General features: G+C 41.0%; 1 protein-coding gene and 1 pseudogene across 1 annotated transcript in view; one reads left to right on the top strand and one right to left on the bottom strand.

Moving 5' to 3' along the window:
* NECAB1 (N-terminal EF-hand calcium binding protein 1) overlaps nt 1-21,685 on the top strand; it is a 191,792-nt gene that overhangs the window by 101,286 nt on the left and 68,821 nt on the right. The window lies entirely within an intron of this gene.
* LOC124518964 (protein GUCD1-like) lies at nt 18,247-19,001 on the bottom strand (annotated as a pseudogene).

Here is a 21,685-nt window from a genome sequence, read left to right as displayed (position 1 = left end):
TGCCAGAGTCCTTATTTGAATAGCATGTGCAAAAACAAGACAAATGTGGTGTTACACCTCTGCTTCCTGTGTGGCTGTGGGATGAGAGCACTTGTGTCCACATAGTATTGTCTGTCCCCCATAGAATGATTTTTTTTTTTTAATTTTTTTAATTTTTTTTTTCAACGTTTATTTATTTTTGGGACAGAGAGAGACAGAGCATGAACGGGGGAGGGGCAGAGAGAGAGGGAGACACAGAATCGGAAACAGGCTCCAGGCTCTGAGCCGACAGCTCAGAGCCCGACGCGGGGCTCGAACTCACGGACCGCGAGATCGTGACCTGGCTGAAGTCGGACGCTTAACCGACTGCGCCACCCAGGCGCCCCTAGAATGATTTATTTAATGATCTGACCATTGTGTACTAGCACGTGGCCTATAGGTCTCATAGCCCTACAAGGTTGTAGTATGGTCTGGAATCTCTGGTGTGGTTCAGAAGTGACACACTCCTAGGGTTTCTTCGGACTTGGACAAAATTAGGTTTGAACTTCTGTTATGGATCATATTCACTTTTTAAGAGTATCACCTGCCAAGTAGCCTAACTTCTGGTGGTATGGGAAGGAGACTGTTTTCTCTAATTATACACGTAGATGACCAAATACTGGCTATGTGCTACTCTATGAGATTGAATGTCGACTCGGTCAACCTCTTAGCTTTTCGTTTTGAACCAAAATTATAATAATACTATAGCTGATATTTATTAGTTACCACTTGCTGAAGACTATACTAAATGCTTTTTAATCTTATTTAATCCTAATATTTTATTAGGTAGATTCTGCTTTGTTCCTTGAAGTATGTAAAGAAACTGAGGCCAAAGAAAGTTAGCTAACTCCCTCAAGGTCAAAAATCTCATAATAATACCCTGTGAATTTCTTCCTAGACCTTCTAGGCTTGAAGCTATGGTGGTTTGTAGCCAATTTCTTGAAAAGATAACAACAATCGTGGTTGGTTGGAGAGAAAAGAAAAAGATATTTTAGGACTTGTTGGTTGTAATAGTTATCTACTGCTCTGTAACAAATTTCCCCCTAAAGTAGCAATTAACTCATGCAGTTTATGAGAGTCAGGAATCTAAGGGTTGCTTAAGTGGGTGATTCTGACTCCGATTATCATGAAGTTATAGTTAGATTTTGAGTTGGAAACTGCAAACATCTGAAGGTGCTTGAGGAATACTTCTTAGCAGCTATTGGCACAATCAGTTCCTCATCATGGAAATTCTCCACAGGGGTGCTCCTGTGACAGGGCAGCTGGCTTTCTCCAGAGCAAGTCCTCATAAAGAGAGAAGGAGACAAAGAGAGACCAGCAAAGAGACAGAGACACTATTATGAGAGTGAGACTAGAGTTATAATATAACCATGGCAGTAACTTCGTCACTTCTGTCACATTCTGTTCACTAGAAGAAAGTCCAGTCTGCACTCGGGAAAGAGGATTAAACTCGATTTCTACAAGGGCAGGATCAAAAAATATGTGTTCACATCTTTTTTTTTTAATATGAAATTTATTGTCAAATTGCTTTCCATATGGTGTAGTGCATTCATATCTTTAAAATCACCAATAGTAGTCAACTTTTAACTGTGTATGTGTGTTGAGATGGAGTGGTGGAAGGGAATCTTTATCTGCTTTTTTCTCTTAATATCTACCTCCATTGAAAGAAGCCAAATTGATGTTTAAACCCAGCCTACATATCTGTTCCTTGTCTTCGCTGAATATTACAAATGCTGGAAAATAGAATCATGTATGTTTTATCTTTAGAAGGCTATCTCAACCCACATATACAAATGTATACATCATGAAATAGGTATCAATAGAGCTAAAACATATGTAACAAGAGAACACATTTTTTAAGTTAATATTAAAGGTGGCTATTCTAAAAAAGCTTTTAAAGAAGTATTTCAAAAATATCAGCTTTCAGAAAAGATTCCAGTTTTTTAAATGACGGAAAATCCACGTCTCTTAGGAAAGGCTCAGTTCGGTCACTGATTCAGCAGAAATGCCATGCTGGGAAATGGAAAGGAATCCAAGTTTTGCAACGCAGTGTTCTCTAGAGGCCCACCCTAGAGCAGAATGGGTAACCCAGGACTATCTGCATTGTGGAGTTTGGAATAGATTTGATAGAAATGGTTCAAACTCGTTAGAGTAAGAATAGAAAATAGGAAAGCATCGCTTTGTCCTCCTAATCTGGAAAGTTATCAAGGAGTAAATGCATGTAAGTAGTACGCCAAAGGATGGAGAGCAGATCTATGGGCAGAGATTGGTAGAATATAGTGGGACTGGAAGTCACTTTCAGGAAAACAAGTAACATAAACAAACACGAGAAACACAATGCATTTTCATGGAAATTTGGGAAGCATGGTGTTTTTGAAGCACTTTTGGATGTTTCAAAATACCCACTGTTTTGGATGCCAGTGGGTATTTGCTGAAAGGCAATTTGGGAAATTTAGAGTTTAATCATTAAGCAGTAGAGAGATACTGAAAATCTGACAGAATGGAGTTGGTCACGTGGGGATCAATTCGGTGAGCTCTTCTTTCAAACACTTAATTGATTTCCCAACTGTGACCTGAAAAATGAGGATAATGTTTACTTCAGACATAATATTGATCCTTATTCCTTGAAAGAAAAGTTGTGTATATTATGCCATTTTACACGTATTTATGTGTATGTGAATCTGAATCATTTTTATGAATTCTATAAAGCACCACTATTTTCAACAACCATTACTTATTCCACATTAAAAGCAATATAATGGAACTAAGAATTTTTCTCATTTTTAAAAATGCCATTCTTGATCTCATTCTTTTTTGGTTATTAACAGAATGAATTAAGAAACACAAAGCTAGCGTTGCCAGCGTTGTGTGTTTCCCTATTGGTGTATGTTTTTACACGATCCAGAAGTAGTGGACAAAGGCCGAGAATTTTTGGTTTTCAACAACAAACAAAACCACAGTGATGCAAAATGTCCAGAAAATATTTAAAGACTTTTCTTTGTTTTCTTGGGAATATCAAAATATATAGGTTATCACTCTTCCTCACATAGTCCTGTCATTTTTCTACATCATCTGAAAATCAATATTTCAATAAATTGTGGTAGGTGAAAGGTTAACTCACAGGTGTTATCTTGCTTATGAGAGAGAAATGTGTCTCGATTTATCTCATGATTCAGTCAACTATGAGCAATAATTATTCTAGCAAACGTTTGTTAACTTCGTGATTTCTGGCTTTTAAAAAAATTAAATCACTAAATATCCCACCTATCAAATATCCTTTATATATATATATATAAAATATATATATATATATAATATGTATTACATATATATGTATCATGTATATAATGATGTACACATATATATCATATATATAATATATATGATATGTATAATATATATGTATACACATATATATATACACATAATATATATATGTATACATATATATAAATGTATATATACGTATGTGTATACATATATACATACACATACATATGTGTATACATATATATACACATACATACACACACAATGTTTAAAATATTTAAAATAAAATAATAAATAAACGTGATAAATGAAAAAGAAATCACCCATATGGCTATCACCCAAATAAACGGGCCGTTCTTAGGTTTGGAAGGCAACAAAGATCTGAGGGGGACATACTCTTTAATCCCCATGGTCAAATCATTCTTCTGTTCCAACAATTTTAGCTCTTTAATATTGCTCTCACCCACTGTCTGTCTTCTCTCTCTACTCCTGTCTAGGCTGTGTGAGGCAGACCCGCCATGATTCTCACCGGGATCCTTTGCCACAGACACAGAGTTCATTATTCTACTTCCAGTGTTGCCTGTGAATCACATTCCACCCTGCAGGATGAGAAATACTTTCCCCAAAATAAGATTTCCCCTTACCCTAAAACCTAAATGGCTAAAGCCTTGCAATGGGTCCCCATTGACCTCAGAAGAAAAGTTCTGATGCTTTGTCCAGGACACATAAGATCCAACGAAGCTGGGGCCCTCCTTGCCCACCAAGTACCCCTGCTCATCTCTGTAGTCCTCCTGTAGTCCACCTCTTGCCAGTTCTGGGTGACTTTTGTCCCAGCCATGCTTAGCTACTTACAGTTCTCTGAATCCCTCATGGTCTCTTCCCCGACGGGGCCTTGCTATGTAGTGGTCCTTCTGAGTGGATGAATTCCTTTAACCTCCACAGATTCTTTCTCAGGGCTCCAGTTATCCACTTGCTTTTCATCTGGTTGGTCCCGTAACATTTCTGGTGATGTTACAGGCTCTGCTTAAATGTCACTTCCCCCAGGAAGCCTTCCTTAACCCTCAAGAGGAGTTGTGTGCTCTCAAAGCATCTCTTGTATGTCCCCCTGCTTGCTCCTATCAATTCTTACGTACCTGTCACCCTCCTGTCTTGAAGTCTCTTATAGTGCTAGGGCTAGTTAAGCTACTCAGTATAATTTTTTGACTATATGTTCATTCACTGCAGAGGTGAGGTTATACTGTCGATCACTGCTGATCGTGAATCATCTGGAAGAGGAGAGGGGCTCAGTGCCTGCAGTCCCAGTTCTGGGCAAGGTAGCCAAAGTAACTGCCCATTCTAAGGAACTAGGGAGAAGGCGAGGAGGGAACAGGTGTGCAGAATTTCCACCAAAAACCTGTTCATAAAATTTGGAATGATTGCGTGCCTAGGGCAGCGGCATACTCTTTTTGAATTGACCAACTCTTGGAAAGATAACTATCCACCCCACCCAGCCTGCCTGGATTTCACTGGTGCCAGAGAAGTCAGGGTCCTCGGCAAGGGGCCAGATGTGTCTTGTGGCCAACTGGGGAAGACTGGAAAAAAGAAAGGAATTAGCAGTTTTAATCCTAGTTCTCACACAATTTTGTATTTTATAAATAATGCTATTTTTTTTAATTGTAGGCCAGCATCAAGTTTTCTCAAAGTTGGGTTTTTATTCCTTAGTCCATTATGTTGAGCTTGCCTTTAAAATGTGTTTGTCTATGACACATCTTCAGTTCACGATCTTCTGTTCTGACATTTTTAGAGCTGTAACCAAGATTATAATGTGGCAGAACATGGTAGGTGCAGGTGAGTAATATTTTTAGAGTTTCTTAGAAACAGAAGCCTCATTTTCATGCCAATAATGTAAAGAGCAAGGAGGAAAAAGACGTGGCATAAATATCATATCATATATATAAATTGGATTGATAATGTTATGTTTTTAATGGATCCAAACACTTTTTCCCCCACAGAAATATTTTTAGTGATTATTATAATGAGAGCCTGATTCCCACGGTACGTAAGGAAATACATAATGCTAGAAAATAAGGAAACCTAATTTTATTTCCTTGTCAGTTCTGCCTTTGAGTTCTGCATTGGTCACCCCTCTACAATAACATATGGAAAACTATCTTCCCCCAAACTGTGTAAATCGGGTTGTCTTCGGAGATGTCTCCAGAAAGAACAATTTTAGAATCAGGTAAAATTTGATTTGAATCCAAGTTCTGCTACTTGCTAGCATATGCCCAAGTTAACCTCTGCACTGTCATTTCTTCATTTGCCAGATGTGAATAACTGTACCTCCCTCCCAAGGACATCGAGAGCACTAAATGAGACCACATATACAGGGTGTCTGTCACTACATGTGGCTCATAATAGGGAGTCAAGAGAGACTAGTTATCAGTTTACTTCTGGGACCTTTCCCAAGTTTCAGCCTTTGTTATTGGACAGAATTGCTGTGCGTGTGGTTTGGAGCTTTATACAGATATGGGTTATTTCTTAGAACAACAATCAAAACATTTTGTTTCTACAAGGTCTAATCTAAATAAGATTTTGTTTAGGTTAGTCTTTCTACAAAGACTAATCTAAATAAACGTTTGGAATGTTGATCCTCCAAAGAAATTAAATACAAGTTTAGCGTTCTGAATTTTTTTTTAACGGATAGCGTGCTTCATTAAACTTTCCTTCATTGTAAGGATCCGCATTCCAGCTGACTTACAAAAACCAAATGAAGAGTTGAAACGGATGGATTTGTTTCTAGGGGATCCTGTCTGGCGAGTACGTAGAGGTACATCCCTATCTTTGAGTGACAGACCAAACTGTGGCTTATGGGCAGAGACACGATTGTATGGAGGTGCAAGTGTCTGTCAGTAGCAAAATTAGCAAAATCCAACAGAAATTAATTCATAACAATATAGGGGAACAACTGAAAAGGAAACACAGCTCCTAGTCAGCCATCTCCTCATTAATATGATCAAAACAGATCATCTGCAGCGACAGAACATATACTCCTACAGCCCCCTTGGAAGCACAAAGGAGGGATGTGGAACCTGCCTACCCACAGTTATAAATAGCTCCAGGAGCAGAATCCAATGCCTCTGAATCCTGAAGAGATTCAGAGTTGCCTCAACACTGAGGAAACAGTCTTCTTTTGAAAAGCAATAAGCAAACAAAAAGTGTGGTTTGGAGAGGGTAACATGCTTTCTCAGTCCAATTTAATAAACACACAAGAAGCACCTGCCAGGTTCAGGGTGTTGCCAGATGTCACGTGCCAAAAGAAACATAATATGGAACGAAAATTAGCCCTGCCCACCAATGAAGTGATGTGATAAAACATTTTTGTTAATGGCTACTCTACTGTCTTGAGCATTGTTGTTACAGGCTCTTTTTCAGCTGGCAGACAAAGCAATTGTCGATTTGACAGAGAAACCGTAGGAAATGATGTGAACCCCTTCGCTACCCCACAGGGTTTAACGTAATATAATCAGATCTTCAGCCTCTATGAGGAGGGGACTATGATGAGGCATGGTTCTGTGGCCACAGGAAAGAGGGTAGTGGCTGGAAGGGGCTGTTTTCTTTCTTATTCTCCACTTTCATCATGCAAATCAGAGGCACAAATAAAGCTCAATGAGCTGGTCATGGTAAGAGAACAGTTCCTCCACATTACCCATTGTACCCAAAGTGTTAGGTAGCTACTCTGTATTTTATGCAGCCTAAGAGTTTGCAAATGAGTCTTAAAGAATGAGCAAATAGCAATAAAAGTCCCCTACTTCAGTTTCAAGCTGAATCCCTGGCAGCTCTTTATCTTCTGTCCCCACAGTTCTTGTGGGGATTGTTTGAGGAGGAGCTAGGATGCAAATTCACTGCAGATCCACGTCTGTGCAATTCTGAAATCCAGAAAGTTCTGAAAACGGAATGCTTTGGTTTTCTTGTTGTTTGGTCAGCTTAGCATCAAAATCCATTTGATTATAAAACCTATTTTAATACTCAGGAGTATGCTGTAAAGGTATCAATATAGTCATTACAGCATATTACCCCAGACTCTGCTGGGGGGTATTATATATGTGATGAATGTATTTTACATGTGTGCGTGTATATCTCAGGTATCGCTTTCTAGATTCTGAAAAAGTCTGAATTTTTTTTTTTTAAATTTTTTTTTCAACGTTTATTTATTTTTGGGACAGAGAGAGACAGAGCATGAACGGGGGAGGGGCAGAGAGAGAGGGAGACACAGAATCGGAAACAGGCTCCAGGCTCTGAGCCATCAGCCCAGAGCCCGACGCGGGGCTCGAACTCACGGACCGCGAGATCGTGACCTGGCTGAAGTCGGACGCTTAACCGACTGCACCACCCAGGCGCCCCAAAAGTCTGAATTTTTAAACACATCTAACCCTAAGAGTTTCAATGGCAGATTGAATTAAGATGGATATGCCATAATATATGATATGGTAAACAGATCTTCTAATTATTTTCAGACCATCAGATTGTATGCTTTAGCAATGCTGAAATGCAGTACTATCTTATGTTAATAAAACAACTACCAATTCTTTGAGAAGTTCATAGCACTTCAAAACTCAGCAGCATACATCAGGCATGGACAAGTGAAAGTTGACCCCTAGGAGTTTGGGGGAAAGTATGGATGGATTTATTCACCTCTCAAAAATGATGCTCTTATGAGACTAAACTAATTATGTTTGTGACAAGTGTACTGGCATGTAATGAATTAGGATTGCTTTCACTTGTAGGCTTAATTTACTAAGGAATCTGGAGCTGCCTTCTGAAAGTTACTGCTGACAGATGATTTAGATAGCTTGAGAACAATCAGTTGGTTTAAAAAATATTCCTTTTTGTATTTACTGTTGCTACAGGATGTGATGCTTGTTTTTTTGTAGGCTCTGTATCCTGTGTAGTATTCTGTAGAATTTTCCTAGTCATGGACGATGCTCTCTTAGGAGGTGAAGAGTGTGGCCTCAACATGATATCTGACATCTGGAAAGTCTCTTTAATCGAACTACAGTTGAGAAAAGCCCACCATCACACACTTAACTATGGAGTTGCACTTTAAGCAGATGGAAAAGCTAACTGCCAAGCCTGGGAGTTCTCTTTGAGAATAAGTTCAGATAGGAAGGAGTCAGGGTCTTACCCCAAGAGTGTGCTCTCACCCCTTCTTCCACCCATTTCCACTTGGGGCCCCAAATCCAAATTGAAAATATAGCCTTGTCTTTAGACCTGGAGTAGTACCACTAATGGATTAATTACTGATATCCCCCCCCCCCCGACTTCGCTGAAATCAAGAGATGATATTAACCATTTAGAAACCTATAAAACCACAGAGCCCTGAAAAATGAACAAATTCAGTACTGGGGGCCACCTAGAGCCGAACATTTCCTAGAAGGCCCCAACCTTGAATAGAAGCAGAGCTCCCAGGGCATTCTCCGCTGTGCCAAGTGGCTGAGCCCAGAGTACTGCTTGGACCATGCTTCTTTCATACTTCTGACCTCTTCTTGTGCTTGGTTCTTTGCCATCTTCCATGACCTCAGTATCTCCTACCCACATGACCTTGCTACACAGTCCAGTTAACTCTTATTAATAGGAATAGCTACTATTTAGTGAGCATTTAATACATATCAATCATTGAGAAAACTTTAACTCAACTTCTCTTTTAGCCCAACTGCACCAAGACTCTCCCAGTTGAGCACCTGGCAAATTACAGGTGCTCGATCTAAGTTTTCACCACTCTCTTCACCTCCCTTAAGAGTTCATTTGGTTCATCTTGAGATTCCTTCATCTGGCACAACAAATATTCATGGAGTACTGAGTCTGATTTAATTCTCAGCAGATGCCAAGATGGAATTAGGAATTCAAGAGATTCTCTGTGAAGGGAAAAGGGAAGAGGAAGCAGGAGTTGTGGGAAGAACCTTCAGACTGTGGTGCCGGTCTGACACCTGGACAGAAACATGAAAGTGGGGCAGGAAGAGCCACCAAGAAAGTCCTGACCAGGCCAGTAGGGAGCCCCACATCAGGCAGAAATGGCCCAGTTCTTGAACTTTCCCTGTGCTCAATCAGTGGCTGGGAGTAGCCTATAGAGAAAGTGGCAGGAGGATTGCAGAGGAACCCTAAGGAGCAGCAGGTGGAACGGGTTCTGTTCTCAGGGAACCTCCACCTACCACAAGAATGTGATCTCAGAGCACGGGCAAGGATTCAGGAATTCTTGAAACATCCACCTTCAAATACCCATTTCTCTTAAGTCTTGAAGGCTTTTCAGTCCATAAGAGTCCAGTGTTTACAAGTTTTTAAAAGCAGATGTCTCTGGGAAGGAAAAGACCTAAAGCCTTTGTTATCTAATAACTTAGCAAAAGGTGGTTGAAGGCCTGATGAGAGTCAAAGGACAGGACCCACAATCTCTGAGCACCACATTAGTATTTAATGAGGTGCTGTGAGGGCACCATCCCTCATCGGAAGAAATAAAAGCTTCCTTCTGCTTTTCTCTGAGAGTTTAATTAGAGTTTCCATGTTTCATATTACAGACTCACTTTCTTCATTTCAATAAGAAAATAGTTGCTCAACAGGGAGGCAGCTGACTTCAATCCTTATATATTGGAGCGGGAACATTCATGGATCATGTCAAATATCAGGATGCCTGGAGCAGAATGGCCATGACTCTGTGTGTTCTGCATGTCCCCATGTTGGCATTTTTTGAGGTCATATGACAAGAAGGGTAGAGCATGATGAGAGAATTTCTTCCCCTGTTGATAAAAAAAGTAAAAAAGTCATTCTTTTCTTTGCATTCAGCACTAGATAAACCAGTGAATACAGACCTAACCTGTTCTGGGATGAAAACTGGACCAATGTTCCCATAGATTTGTGGAAAAAAACACAGGGGAGTTAGTGGACTTAAAGTCATACTGTGAGTTAATGGCCAAGACTGTCCATAGAATCACATCCTCCATGAGCATCAATAAAAATATTACGTAGAACTGAGTAGAAATACTCAAACTAGTTCCTTCCGGTCCAATCACTAAACTGTTAACACAGAGCCTTTTGTGAGCATAATGAAGATTATCATTGTAACCTTCCAGGTACATGATTCTACATCTGTTGCCATGGCAAAGGAACAAAATCTAAGCTTCTGATTAAAATGAATCCTTTTGTTAAGAAATAATCAAGATTCCTATCAGAGTTTTATCACGGTCTTAGTCTTTTCATTTTTTATACTACCCGAAGCCTGAAGCTCAAAGTGCCTACTTGAAGTTTGCTTTTTATTGTTTACATAATAAGTGAATTAATTTTGTTCCGTCATTTCCTTGATACGTTTTAATAACATAAATGTACTTTAATCATTATGCGTATCTGAATGTTTTTATCTCAGGGGTGACAAGTAGATTGATGGATAGTGAGTATAACATACATGTTTCTTCTGGAATCTTAATTTTACATTTCAGTATTAAAGTTTTTGAGTGATTCCGTACAGAACACAAAAAACCTATCAAATATGAAAGAGGAATAGGAAATTATAAATAAAATCACTGTCAGCCTAGAGATACTAATTCCAGTATAGGCTTCCATAAATCCTTACCTGAAGGCTGTAAATGTTGCTGAGAAAAACCTGATGCTGATGTGATTTAAGTGTCTCTGCTCAAGAAATTATGCTGTCTTTTTGCTACTGTCCGCTTAAAGAGAAGTTCAGCTGCCATTTAGATGATGTATTTCCTCCTTTGTAATTGCTTATTTTCTGTTCTGAAAAGCTTTCCTTCCAACAGTGCTCTTAAGGGCGCGATTTTATAATCAAGAGCCTCTGCCCTTCATAGCCTCATGAGACTGGAACTTGCTGTTTCTCTCCAGAGATGCTTAACAATGAGTCAGGAATGATCAAGAGGCTTTCTGTGGCTTAAACACTTTTTGATAGGGGCAGAAGGAAAAGGACACCTGTATTCTAGTCTAGTCTAGAAGAGGTGTGTGATTTCAAGCAAATTATCCTTAATATCTTTGAACCTCATTTTGAAAATGAGGAATTTAGACTCAGTGGTCCCTTCCAGCTCTATAATGCATAGTCTTTGGTAGATTATCTGATTGCTCATGAAATTTAGTGATTTTTGATACTGAATTTTGTTTTCCACATATCAGACTATATATACCCTGTTATTGTTGTTAAATATCTCTCTCATTCAAAATGAGACTTTTTAATAGTTATACACACTTAACTGATGTTGTTGAGAATGCTCCCTATTTAATAAGCTCTATGTGTATTTAGTGTTTGGCTAAAACATTGTTTGCACTCTTTATGTTTTGTGTGTGTTAATGTTACGTGTTTGTTGAATGAATGCTTTTTAATCTATACTACTGCAAAAGCAGGTGGTTTTATTTTATTTCCTTCTTTAATGCACCTTCACAAAGGGATATTCAGTAAATAAGAGGTACTCATATACACATTTTATCTTGCCCTTTTTTTCCAAAGATTGGTCAGTGAGTTTGAAGATAACTTTTGTTTAAAAAAAAAAAAAAAAGACACTCATGTGGTAAGAGTCATTTGAAAACAGAGGTTTGGAAAAGTTTCTGTTTTTCTCAGGGTTCTCAAACTTTATTATTTTTACTTATTTATTGATGTATTTTACTGTGGTAAGAACACTTAACATGAGATCAGTCCTCTAAAACTTTTAAATATACCATACATTATTATTGACTATAATTTCTAACATTGTACAGCAGATCTCTAGAGTTATTCGTCTTGCTTAACAGACTTAGAGCCTGTTGGTTAGTGACTCTCCATTTCACCTTCCCTACCAGCCCCTGGAAATCCCTCTTCTACTCTTTGATTCTTTGAATATGACTATTTTAGATACCTCATACAAATGGAATTATGCGGTCTTTATTTTTCCATGACCTGCTTCTTGTACTTACCATATTATCTTCAAGGTTCATTCATGTTGTCACATATTACAGAAGTTCCTCTTTTTTAAATTTAAGGCTGTATTCCATTGTCTGTATATACCACATTTTCTTTATGTAGTCATCTGTCTATGGATATTTAGGTCATTGCCTTATCTTGGCTATTGTGAATAGTGCTGCAGTGAACATGGGAGTGTTCAAGGTCCAAATTCATTCTTTTTGATTGTGAATATCCAGTTTTCCCACCACTATTTGTTGAAGAAATACTTCATTCCCTATTGTGTATTCTTGTCCTCCTTGTCAAAGATCAGTTGATCAGATATGCATGGATTCACATCTGGGCTCTCTATTCTATTCCACTTTATGAATGCTTGTCTTATGCTTAGTAGCATCCTGTTTTGATTACTGTAATTCTTAAAGATATTTTGAAATTATGAGGTATGGTGCCTCCACTTTTGTTGTACTTCAGCATTGCTTTGGCTGTTCAGGGTCTCCTGTGGTTCTATGTGAATTATAGGATTGTTCATTTTTATAAAAAATATTCTTGGGATTTTGATAGAAATTACATTAAATATGTAGATCATTTTGGGTAGAATAGACATTTTCATGTTAGTTCTTCTAACCCATGAACAGGAGATATCTTTCCATTTATTTGTATCTGCTTTAAAATTTCTTTAATCAGTATTTTATACTTTTTAGTGTACAAATCTTTAACCTTCTTGGTTAAATATCATATGACTTCACTCATATGAGGAATTTAAGGTATAAAACAGATGAACATAAGGGAAAGGAAGCAAAAAGAATATAAAAACAGGGAGGGGGGCAAACCATAAGAGACTCTTAATTACAGAGAACAAGCTGGAGGGGGTTGCTGGAGGGGCTGTGGGTGGGGGGAGGGGCTACCTGGGTAAGAGGCATTAAGGAGCACTTTTTGGGATGTGAACTGGGTGTTATACATAGGGAATGAGTCACTGGAATCTACTTCTGAAAACATTATTGCACTATATGCTAACTAACTTGGATGTAATTCAAAAATTAAAAAAAAAGATTATTCCTAAATATTTTATTCTCTTTGATAATATTTTAAATGGGATTATTTTCCTAACTTCCTTTTCTAATAGTGTATAGAAATGCAATTGATTTTTGTGTGCTGTTTTCATATTTTACCATCTTAGGGAGTTTGTGTTAGAACTAAAGAATTAGTTCTAACAGTATTTTTATGGAAGTTTTAGGGCTTTCTATGTACATGATCATATGGTCTTCAAACAAGGGGAGTCTGTCTTTCTTTCTTTCTTTCTTTCTTTCTTTCTTCCTTCCTCCCTCCCTCCCTCCCTCCCTTTCTTTCTTTCTTTCTTTCTTTCTTTCTTTCTTTCTTTCTTTCTTTCTGATTTGGATATTTTTCTTTCTTTTTCTTGCTTAATTGCTCTGGCTAGGACTTCCAGTACTATGTTGAATGGAAGTGGCAAGAGTGGGTATTCTTGCCTCGTCCCTGCTCTTAAAGGAAAAGCTTTTAGTTTTTCACCATTAAGTGTGATTTTAGCTGTGGGTTTTTCATGTATGGTCTTTATTATGTTGTGGAGAACTTGTATTTCTAGTTTGTTGAGCATTTTTATCATGAAAGGATATTGAATCTATTCAAACTTTTTCTCAAATCTTTTGAGATTATCATGTGATTTTTATCTTTTATTCTGTAATGTGGTATATTAATTGATTTTCCTGTTGAGCCACTCTCGCATTCCAGGGATAAATCCCACTCAGTCATGGTGTATGATCCTCTTAATGTGCTGTTGGATTTGGTTTGCCAGTATTTTGGTGATGAGTTTGGCATTACATTCTTTAGGGCTATTGGTGTGTAGTTTTTCTTGTAGTATCCTTGTCTGGCTTTAGCATTAAAGCTGAATTTATAAAATTGGGAGTGTTCACTAGCCATGAGTTTTCTGGAAGAGTTTAAGAAGTATTCATGTTAATTCTTCTTTAAATATTTGGTAGAATTCACCAGCAAAGCCATCCGGACCTGTGTCTGTCTTTGTTGAGAGGTGTTTGATTACTGATTCAATCTCCATACTAGTTATAGACCTGTTGAGAGTGTCTATTTCATCATGATTATTCATAGTAGGTTGTATGTTTCTAGAAATTTATCCATTTTTTCTAGGTTATCCAATTTGTTGGCATATATTCATACTAGTCTCTTATGATCCTTTATATTTCTGTGACATCCATTATGTCTCTTCTTTATTTCTGGTTTTATTTATTTGAGTCTTCTCTCTCTCTCTCTCTCTCTCTCTCCCTCTCTCTCTCTCTCTCTCTCTTTCTCTCATCTAGCTAAGTGTTCATCACTTTTGTTTCTTTTCAGAAAACCATTTCTGAGTTTTGTTAATTTTCTATTATTTTGCTATCCTCTATTTCACTTATCTCTGCTCTAATCTTTATTTTCTTTCTTCTGCTAAATTTAATCATAGCTTATTCTTTTTCTAGCTCTTTGAAGTATAAAGTTAGGTTGTTTATTTGATATCTATCTTCTATGTAGATGTTTAGAACAACATATTTTCCTCTTAGAACTGCTTTTTTTTTCACATTCCATAAGTTTTGGTATATTGTGTTTCTATTTTCATTAGTCTCACTTTTTTTTTTTAATTTCTACTTTGACCCACTGGTTATTCAGGAATGTGTTAAGTTGCACATATTTGTGAGTTTTCCAGTTTTTCTCCTGTTAATGATTTCCACCATTGTGGTTGGAAAAGGTACTTGATATGATTTCAATCTTTTTAAAATTATTACTTCTTTTATGGTCCAGCATATGATTTTCCCTGGAGAATATTTATGTGTTTGAGGAGACTGTGCATTCTCCTGATGTTGGATGGAATGTTCTGAAATATGTCTGTGTGTCCATTTGATCTATAGTGTGGTTCAGATCTTCTGGTTCCTTACTGTGTGAGTGTTCTGTCCATTTAGAAAGTGGGTTATTGAAGTGTCCTATTATTATGTTTTTGTCTATTTCTCCTTTCAGTTCTGTCAGTGTTTACATTATATATTTAGGTGATCTGATGTTGAATGCATATGCAATTTATAACTGTTATTTCTTTCTGGTGGATTGACTGTTTTATCATTGTATAATATCCTTTGTCTCTTGAGAGAATTTTTGAATTGAAGTTTACTTTGTGTGGTGTAAGTGTACCCACTCCTCTCTTTAGGTTACCATTTCCCTGTAATATATTTTTCCATCTTCTCACTTTCAGCCTATGTGTGTCCTTAAAACTGAAATGAGTTTCCTATAGAGCAATTTGTGCATTTTGTTTTGTTTTGTTTTGTTTTGTTTTAAGCCATTCAGGCATATTATGCGTGTTTATTAGGGAATTTAATCCATTTATATGTAAAGCAATCATTGATAGGGAAAGATTTACTATTGCCGTTTTGTTGTTTTCTGTTAGCCTTGTTCCTTTGTCTGTCTTGTCCTCTTGCTGTCTTCCCTTATATTTTTTTTGACTTTTTTTTTGGTAATAATAGGCTTTGCTTTCTCTTTTTCTTTGTGTAACATTTATAGGTATTATTTTTATGGATATCTTAGGGCTTACATAAAACGTCTTATAATTATAGCAGTCTGTTTTAAAAAGATAAGTTTAATCACATACAAAAACTCTACACTTTAGCTTCTCCTCCCACCCACATGTTGTTACTGTCACAATTTATGTGCATTCATATTGTGTGTCTTTTAATGTATTTTGGTTACAGTTCTATTGTAATACTTTCTCTTTTAACTTTTTTTTTTCATTTTGCAGTGAGAATAATGTTTATTGAGAGTGGTTCATTATAAACAATATATATATGTATATGAATATGAATATGTATATGTATATGTATATGTATATGTATATGTATATGTATATATATAAAATCTCTGCAATGCAAAAAATCCCTTTTGTCCCTGTGTGGCTGCAGTGAACAAAACCAACCGTCCAGTGTGGCTTCGCTGGGCCCCTAGCATGTGGACAGGGGTCATGGGTGCCACATGCTATGGGCAGAAGTTGCTGAAGTCTGGGCTCTCTCCAGCCTTATTTTCATGCCATGTGCAAGAACACAACGTAGTGTGGTTTGCATCCTACCCCCATGACCCTCCCCCGGCAGATGGCACCGTCTCAGACACAGGTAGCTTTCTTGTTAATCTGCCAGATGGGTGACCTCTAACTTGTGGCCTGCCCAGGGACTGAGTGTTTCTAAATGTTGCACGATGGACTGAGGTGCTGTGACCACTCTCCTTGGAGGCCGCTCTCCATGACGGCCCCACCAGTCGTCCAAAGCTTCGCTTCCTCATTGCCTTCCTCGATGCATCCATTCTTACCACAATTTTAGCCAGACCCTTCCTGAGGACGCCCAAACCTCAGCTGCCACACATGGTGCTCCTGGGCATGACACCAGAGTTCCCTGGGATCTTGGGCCACCCAGCATCAAGGCAAAAGAGACGAGACCAGTCTGAAGGCAATGCTAGTCTCTGAAACCAGGCTGGCTGACCTGTTAGCTAACCAGCTAATAGCGCCTCCGTCTCGGCCAAAGGCTGCATCTGGTGCCGAGGAGCGATTCGGCTGGGTGGTCTGACGGCCCTCATAAACAGAGCCCACCTCTGCCCCTCAGAGCAGCCGTGGTGGGGGGGCGCCAGCCGGCTGGTGGGAGCAGATGCTGAGCATGGTTTGCGGTCCGGAGGGATGGAAGCTGCCGTGTGGCTGTTGGGGCAGCCTTGCTCCCTTGCCAATGACCGCTCACAAGGGTTGGGTGTCCTCAGCCCCTTTGGGAATGATCCATTTCCCTTAGTTTTTAGGTACAGACCTGCATTCAAGACCCAGCCCCACCACTGTCCTGGATATACTCTCCCCAGACTGATGGCCGGATTTTGTCTACAAGGTGAGGGGTCCTGGCACTCAGCCCACCAGCTGTGAGTTCCTTTCTTTTTGAAAGACAACTTGGGCAGGCTTATCTGCCCTCTGAACAGAGGTGTCCGTGGTTCTGAAGTCCCTGAATCTCACTATTATTGTCTTACTTGAGAGTGACCCTCACTCCCCGCAAGCGAAAGCTTAAATCTCAAAAAAACCAACCACAACAACAAAAAACAAATGGTCCATGCTACGTGCAGTGCTGTGTGATTCTGGGCGGGTATTACCCTTCTCTGTCAAGAAAAAAGAGACCCAGTGTTCTGTGCAAAATGTCCTGGCATGAACACTGGGGTGGGTGGGAGGCCACAGGCTATCCCCCCACTGCCTCAGGAGTGCAGGCCCTAGCACCCCAGCACCTCCAGCACCGTGAGGCTTGGGGCTCCCTATACCCAGAGAATGGGCCCCACTGTCAGGGCTTAGGCTAGTGTCAGGAGGCCTCATGGGTTGGTGGGGGGGAACTTTGGGACTCAAGTGGCTGTTCTTGGCCCTCAGGGTCAGGCATTCTCAGAGTACATTCAGCACTGCCAGCCAGGAAGAGCCAGGGCCCTGTCTCCTCCCCTCAGGGCCCTCCACCCTACAATGCTATAGTACCTGGAGGGTGCGGGGTGAGGTTCAGGGTCCTTTTGGCCTGAGGCCCAGCCCTCCTGAGGGCCCAGAGGCCTGACAACCAGCCACAGGAACTTGGGCCCACGGGGAGGCGGGAGGGAGTGGCAGCATTCACCAAAGGGCACAGGGAGGAGGTCTATAGCACTTCTGGGGGACGGGGGAGTCCCCCTGGGAGGAGTCCCCAGCCCTGGGAGCCGGGGTTGGCTACACGGTCTCCAAACACACCGATGCCATCCTGACAGGCGGCTTCTCCAGGGCTTGGCACCCAGGTCTGTGGGGAGGCGATCTCAAGCTTCTCCACCTGGGTCTGGTTTGCAGGCAACAGAGGGGACTGTGGAGGTCCCCTGGGCATGGTTGGAGTCAGGCCTGGGGTCCCCGGGGAAGCTCTACTCAGATGCTTTGCGGAGGCCTCCAGCAACCAGCAGGTGTGCGGGGTAAGTGACATGATGACACGCGCAATGCTGGTGGACAAAGCAGGCACCACGCCTTGGGCTCCAAGACTTCCCTGGGGCTTTGTCACACGGGCTTATGTGCCATAAGTGGTTCTGGCTTCCTCGAAGTTACTGATGCTGGTGCCGCACATTTGGTCAGCACAGGCTGGGTTGTTGTAGAAGATGCAGCCAGTGGCCCGGTTGCAGCCAGGCAGCACAGTGAAGCGGCCCTGGTGGTCAGCAGCGGCGGCCGCTGGGGGCGAAGCAGCGGTAGGCGACAGGACCGGAGCCGAGGTGGCAGTGCAACACCCCAGAGTTCACCAGCACGATGGCCACGTGGCCCTGTGCCAGGTGCTCCTGGATATCCTGCACGCTCACTGTGCATTTTTCCACCGGCACCTTACAGGCCTTGGCTTGTGCAAACACCTGGTTCACCCGGGTCTCCTCTGTCAAAGTGCTTCCTGTAGAAGGACTGGTTCTTGTAGCCCTTGTCAACGCCCAGGGTCTGCGTGCAGAAACGGTGCCTCACGCCAAAGTGGCGCATTAGGTAGGCCAGGTCAGTAGTCCAGATGCCCCTGGTTAGTCGTGGCTCCTGCAGGGCGCTCTCGAACTCACTGTCGCCCGGCTGGCCCAGGCACCGCAGCACCATCTTGGAGCAGGCCAGGCCGCAGTCCCAGGGGTAGAGCTGCTGGATGATGGGCACGGACAGCCGCACAAAGTCTCCGGGTGCCAGCGGCGTCCCCTCTGCCTCCGCCCTCGTAACCTGGGCCGCGCAGGGCGCCCGCGGCCCCCGCCTGGGGCGCCCGCTGCAGCTTCGGCTTTGACCGGGACAGGAGTGGGGCTGGTGCATGTCAGGTTCCTCCGCCCCACCACCGCCACTTGCTGGGGGGGCGGGGAAGAGAAGGCCTCTTTTAACTTTTATGCTAGAATTAAAAAGGACTTACCTACCACTATTACAGTAATACAGCCTCCTGTATGCGACATTTACCTTTATTAGTGAGTCTCTAATGCTCTGCGGTTGCTATTTCGTGTTCTTTCATTTCAACTTGAATAACTGTTGTGGGAAGCCGCGGAGAAGTTGGAGCGCTAGATGCATGGAACACTCTTTCCCTCTTCAGGTGGAGGCTGAGAGCTGGGATTTTCATCCGCTCAGTCCGTGCCGAGCATGGCAGATGATCCATGGAGGATCTGTTTCGGTTTTCACCAGGTAGCTAGCCTGTGCCAGGCCTGCCAGAGCGCCAAGACTGGCAAGACAGAAGCCGGTCCTTTGGGGAGTCCTCTTGCAAAGTTGCAGCGCTAGATACACAGACCAATCCTTTTCCCTCTACTGAGAAAAGCTGTAAGCTAATCCTGATCATGTAGTGCTGTTCCAGGGCTACGGACTCTGGCAAGAAAGCGTCCCCACCTGTGGCTTCAGTGAACCTGGTTTTATGTGTGCCCAGGGTGCAGGAGACGTTGATTAGTTTTCGGATTTGTCTGCGAGTTGTTGCTAAATCCTTGTCTATGCAAGGAGGAGGGCTCAAGCCTTCTTACTATGCCACCTTGCTAAGGTGACTCTCCTACTGATTCTTTCAAGAATAAAAAACCAGAGGGGTGCCTGGATGGCTCAGTCGGTTAAGCATCCTACTCTTGATTTCAGCACAGGTCATGATCTCACGGTTCATCAGATCAAGCCCCACATCGGCTTTGTGTGTGGCTGAGCTTCTGACTCTTGGTCTCAGCTCAGGTCATGATCTCACAGTTGGTTAGATCAAGCCTCTTGTCCAGCTGAGCTGACAGCCTGGAGCCTTCTTGGGATTCTCTCTCTCTCTTTCTCTCTCTCTCTCTCTCTCTCTCTCTCTCCCTCTCTCCCTCCCTTTCTCCTCCCCTCTGCCCCTCTCCTACTTGGGCACCCCCCCTTTCAAAATAAATAAACTTAAAACACTGGATTGTGTGATTTTTTTTAAATAAAGTTTATTTATTTATTTATTTTTGAGAGAGAGTGAGAGAGAGCGTGAGCAGGGGAGGGGCAGAGAGAATCCCCAGCAAGCTCCATGCCATCAGTGCAGAGCCAGACGAGGGGCTTGATCTCACCAACCACGAGACCACGACCTGAGCTGAGATCAAGAGCCAGAAGCTCAACTGACTGACCCACCCAGATGCCCCTGCAGTCTCTTATTTCAAAGCCCATTCTATTTCTAATATGCCACAGTTGCCTGTTTCTTAAAATTTCTTAGAAATTGCTCTGTACAAGACACATTACTAATGAGATTTATGTAGAAAAGGAATAAATTGAATTATCTTCTTACACATGCAAAGGGGTTTTCCTACTCTCTCCATGTGTGTATAATACACACACATTATAGTTTTTTTTTTAATTTTTTTAACGTTTTATTTATTTTTGAGACAGAGAGAGACAGAGCATGAACGGGGGAGGGGCAGAGAGAGAGGGAGACACAGAATCGGAAGCAGGCTCCAGGCTCCGAGCCATCAGCCCAGAGCCTGACACGGGGTCGAACTCACGGACCGCGAGATCGTGACCTGAGCTGAAGTCGGACCCTTAACCGACTGAGCCACCCAGGTGCCCCCACACACATTATAGTTTATATTCTGTGAATGTCCAAGCTTATCAATGGTTAAATATAAATTAAATTGAAACTCAAATATACGTTTATCAGTCAAAAAGTATAGTAATGCCCATTATTCAAAAACACAGGAAAATGAAGACTCTCAAACACAATAATGGGACTGTACGTGTTGGAAAATTTACAAAAAACTACAAACACTTGGTAATTTCACTCCTAGAAATTAGCTTAAGGAAATACTTAAGCATATGTGTAAAGCATGTTCATCATATAATTTCTAGTTTTTGTTATAAACAACCCAAGTGTCCAACAATATGGAATTGGATGAATAAATTATGAATATAATAGAAAATACCATTTAGCCATTAAAAATTATATTGGATAGGGTACCTGGGTGGCTCAGTTGGTTAAATGTCCCACTTCAGCTCAGGTCACGATCTCAATTTGTGAGCTCAAGCCCCACGTTGGGCTGTGCTGACAGCTCAGAGACTGGAGCCTGATTCAGATTCTGTGTCTCCTTCTCTCTCTGACCTTCCCCTGCTCACATTCTGTCTCTCTCTCTCCTTCAAAAATAAATAAACATTAAATTTTTTTTAAATATATATATTTCAAATGAGTATTTATAGGCATGAAAAGATATATGCATTTTTAAGTACAAATATCTGATTAAAAATAAACATATAATTGTTTTTAGAAGATAAACAAGGGCGCCTGGGTGGCTCAGTTGGTTAAATGTCTGACTTTGGCTGAGGTCATGATCTCATGGTTCATGAGTTTGAGCCCCGTGTTGGGCTCTGTGCTAACAGCTCAGAGCCTGGAGCCTGCTTCGATTTCTGTGTCTCCCTCTCTCTCTGCCCCTCCCCCACTCATACTCTGTCTATTTCTCTTGCTCTCAAAAATAAGACATTAAAAAAATTTTTTTCAAAGAAAAGAAACAATATATTATAGATGGTTTAATAGCTTCAGGCAT

This window comes from Lynx rufus, unplaced genomic scaffold, assembly GCF_022079265.1.
Source record: "Lynx rufus isolate CCGP_SWC_20201006 ecotype Redwood Valley unplaced genomic scaffold, mLynRuf1.p SCAF_26, whole genome shotgun sequence".
Lineage (NCBI taxonomy): Eukaryota > Metazoa > Chordata > Mammalia > Carnivora > Felidae > Lynx > Lynx rufus.
This window is presented reverse-complemented; position numbering and strand designations above follow the sequence as displayed.